Source organism: Physella acuta, unplaced genomic scaffold (genome assembly GCF_028476545.2).
Source record: "Physella acuta isolate Inbredline_101_S28 unplaced genomic scaffold, ASM2847654v3 ptg000276l, whole genome shotgun sequence".
Classification (NCBI taxonomy): domain Eukaryota; kingdom Metazoa; phylum Mollusca; class Gastropoda; family Physidae; genus Physella; species Physella acuta.
In genome coordinates this window covers 148,647-153,133 of record NW_026731795.1, presented here as the reverse complement: position 1 = coordinate 153,133, position 4,487 = coordinate 148,647, and the positions used below count along the sequence as shown (strand labels likewise).

General features: G+C 35.2%; 1 long non-coding RNA gene across 1 annotated transcript; it reads right to left on the bottom strand.

Moving 5' to 3' along the window:
- Positions 1–395: 395 nt before the first annotated feature.
- LOC131939369 (uncharacterized) lies at positions 396–3,160 on the bottom strand. The gene is made up of 3 exons (XR_009386411.1): positions 3,078–3,160; positions 1,609–1,712; positions 396–491 (listed from the first exon to the last, which is right to left on the bottom strand). It is a non-coding gene; the product is annotated as an uncharacterized LOC131939369 (long non-coding RNA).
- Positions 3,161–4,487: the final 1,327 nt, after the last annotated feature.

Below are 4,487 nucleotides of genomic sequence, written 5' to 3'. Positions count from 1 at the left end.
CAGTATTTACTTATAACATACCACGAACAAAGTTTTCTTTGATAAAACATGTAAAATACACTACCGCCTAATATAATGTCTGTAGGTCTTAAAAGTGGTAATTAGTAATGAAATTTTCAGGTTATATATTCCACAATACAATTTTTTTTTTTGTCTTTCTATTAAATCAGGGGTCTCCAAACTTTTCAGTCCGAGGGCAGCATTAACTATCAAATTTCAGTTCGGGGGCCAGTTTCTTCCAGACATGTGATTTTTCTGGGCAAATTTCCTCAGCCATCACCAACAAACGTTTTTTTGCTTGGACAAAAGATCTCCGCGGGCCGGATGAGAGGACTTCGCGGGCCGTAGTTTGGAGACCCCTGTATTAAATCAATTGTTTTATGTAATACAATATACCATCCTCTGAACTTGTGAACCGTTGTTTGTTTAGGCAAAAGGTTGACTTTATCTAAGACGGTCGTTTTCCCAGCTGCGTAGTCATAATACTTCATCTGTACAATAATAAAACAACGACAAAACGGTAAATTTACATGGAATTTGAATTAGAATAACATTTTCAATGTAGTATTTGTCTCGATAAAAATAAATATTTTAAAACTTTTCTCAAATTTACATGGAATTTGAATTAGAATAACATTTTCAACGTAGTATTTGTCTCGATAAAAATAATTTTTTTAAAACTTTTCTCAAATTTACATGGAATTTGAATTAGAATAACATTTTCAATATAGTATTTGTCTCGATAAAAATAAATATTTTAAAACTTTTCTCAAATTTACATGGAATTTGAATTAGAATAACATTTTCAATGTAGTATTTGTCAAGATAAAAATAAACATTTTCAAATTTTTCTCAAATGAGTAAACATTGCAACAGTACATTAAACACAAACTACGTACAGTAAATATAATTTTGTATCATTAAACATAAACGGGCTAATTAATCACAATTGGGTGACGATAAATACATATTAGTCCCAGTCAAGACATATAAGTGCATATAGGTCAAATGGTGGGAGGGTGTGGCCTAGTTGTAGAGCGTTAGACTTCTAAGCAATAAGTTTCGAGTTCGGATCCGAACGTCCCTGAGTCCACCCAGCTCTAATGGGTACCTAACTCACGATTGGGAATGCAAAGGCGGCTGGGTATAGTGCTGACCACACTATCCCTTCATATGCCGAGTTTCTCTGAAACTGATGAACTCTGCTTTATCTGTTCTAAATGTTTTGTGCATGAAATAGAAAAAAAAAGATGACGATGTGTCGCAGAAAACACATATGGGTCATGATAAGCATAAACAGAACACAGAAAACATATATGGGTCATGATAAGCATAAACAGAACACAGAAAACATATATGGGTCATGATAAGCATAAACAGAACACAGAAAACATATATGGGTCATGATAAGCACAAACAGAACACAGAAAACATGTATGGGTCATGATAAGCATAAACAGAACACAGAAAACATGTATGGGTCAAAATAAGCACATACAGAACACAGAAAACACGTATGGGTCATGATAAGCACAAAGAACACAGGAAAGACGTATGAATTACAATTAACACACACGGTTATCATAACTTGAAACAGTGGATTCTCACCTCAACGACGGTCGATTGGAGACTGAATAAGTGCCCTGTGACGGTCATTTGCTCCACAGTTACAGAATGCAACCATATATACCAGAGTTCTGGCGGAACCTTATCTAAAAAGCACACATAAATACATACGTATATATATATATTTGTGTGTAAAACAGTGGCGTCGCTAGGTTGGGTGTTACTCGGTAGGCAACTCATGGTGTCTCCCCACCCTCATCGGGTGTTAGTTTTATGCACAGTTAATAGTAAAGATATTCATCTATTTGACAGATATTTTAATATAGGTGGATTAACTCTAATTAACCATTAGTAGAACTGGCGAAAAGCATTTTTCTTCTATATATTTTGCAACTTTTCGCCATGGTGTCACCTCCCTAATTGGTGTCACTCGGTGCGGTCCGCAACTCCCCCCCCCCCCCGTTCCCGCCAACGACGATTCTGGTGTAATAAGCATCACATAAACTAGTATTCAATATTATTTTATTTTGTTGTAGTTTCAGAAAGGTCCTCAATTTTAGCCCGAAACTGCTACTTAAGACAAAGAGGGTTTGAAAAATGTTGAAGAAAAGTAACAATTGTTGAAATGGGTCTCCCCTTCTTGCAGTTTGATTGAGTGACCGCCTGTAAATAAAGACCTCCAGGGTTGTCTATAGATTTTCAAATGAATTGTTTTAAACACTAATAATTAAGAACGAAGAAGAAGAAGTTTTAAATTTATGACACGCAGGGTAGATGGAGTAGAGTTCGTCTGTTTCAAAGTCCTCAGGGATAGAGTGGTCAGCACTATGCACAGCCGCCTTTATTTTCCTAACGCGAGTCAGGTACCCATCATAGCTGAGTCGGCTCGGGAACGTTCTACAGTTGAGAGTTAGGACCGAGATCCGAACGCGAGACCTTCGGATTAGCAGTTGAACTCTATACCGCTCGACCATACCCCGCAAAATGTATTACTTTAGGGACTGGAAATAACCTACTTCTTTTTCTGTCGTGTTGAAAGTTAAAAATCTGATTAAAAAATTGTTTATTTTTTTATTATTCTTTGTGTATTCTTTGATTTTTATTTAGGCATACAAATAGCATGTTCTATTATACCCTCTATAAAATAATGTGGTTGCGTATATACACCATTCTGTAACAAGTGAAAAAAGTAGTAGCAAATTCTAAAATTAAGCAACTGCTGTCTTGTAGTGTGTTCTATATCTAGATAGGAAACTAATCCAAAAAGAAAAGCAGGCTGAAATCGGAGTCAATTAGCAAGTCAACATTCAATTACCAAATTTTGTTTTAGGGCATAACCTTTAAGATCACCATTAGAATGAAAAGGAAGAAAAAAAAATAACAGTATTGTGTGGAATAGCCCCTGTGTTTTTTTTTCCTTTGTGAATGCTAGATCTAGCTCTAAAGTACGGAACCCGGGCTAGATCTAGATATAGATTCTATATTAAAATGATACTGAAAACATATCTCACCCATACAAATGACGTTTATAATCGAGAGAAAAATGAACAGAGCTATCATGTTGCTATGTTAGCAGCCATCCCCATTGTTTGCAATCGTAGAGTCCATTGAAGACTTACAAGACTTACAAATAAGTATTTTTCTTTAGTGTATTATGATGTGTGTCAACTTCCGTTGAAATCATTACTATATTTCTCACCTATACGCGTTCATGAAGTGAAAAGATGGGGAAAATCTATTTCACGCGCAATTTATAATAGCAAATTATAAAAAGAATGGCGTGTAGAATTGTAGTAGTTGTAGAAGTATAGTAGTAAGTAGTAGTAGTAGAAGTAGTAGTAGTAGTAGCAATAGTAGTTGTTGTTGTAGTAATAGTATAATAATAATAATAATATTAATAATAATAGTAGTAGTAGTAGTAGTAGTAGTAGTAGTAGTAGTAGTAGTAGTAGTAGTAGTAGTAGTAGTAGTAGTAGTAGTAGTAGTAATATTAGAAGTAGTAGTGTAGCAGTAGTAAACTGAAACTCAAACTTTATGGAGCTGGGTGTGGTGGTAAAGGGGGGGGGGAGCTATGCATGGGTTAAAGCAGGGGTTCCCAACCTTTTTTTACTCTAGAGCACATTCTAAAATATCGGTAGGGTGGCGGGCACCACCTATTTTAAATCGACCAACTCCTTCCATAACTTGTCATTTTCCCATAATTTATTTTCTTATTTTCTTATAGTCATAAGGTATTAATAAATAATAAACAAAAATGTTTCAAAATAATAAAATAATTTGGCATTTTTTTTCAAATTGCATACACACACAGAAATGTATTTACAAAATGTAAAGAAAGTAAACATATCACATAAATACAAAGAAAACATTTAATTAAAAAATATAATACAGTCAATGTGATCTTCGGCATTGCATTTCATTGGCCAGAGCTTCATAATTAGGAGCGTATAACGATAATCCTGTTAGCAGACAACCACAAAGATGCTCATCGTTGTCGAGATCTATATCTTGATTTTATTAAGTTCATGTTTGAAAACAATAATTCGCATAAATATGTCGAACCGAAAAATGATTCAAATGGCACTAGTAAATAGTGCAGTCTGGCTCGCCGCTAGACAAGTGGGACAAGTATCGAACATATAAACCTAGGCAGTCAAAAAAAATTAAAACTGTAACAAACGAATACAAATAAATCAAATTTTAAAATAATGTTTATGAAAAAAATTCTGTCTCTGTCGAATAGTGAGAGGCGGGCACATACGAATCGTTCAGCGGGCGCCATGGCGCCCGCTGGCACAGGGTTGGGAACCCCTGGGTTAAAGTATATATATTCTACATAAATATTACATTCAATTACGTCTACGTGCTAAATGGTATGGGCGGGTGATGTGCTCCGGATGGCGCTAGCGATGACTGAAAGA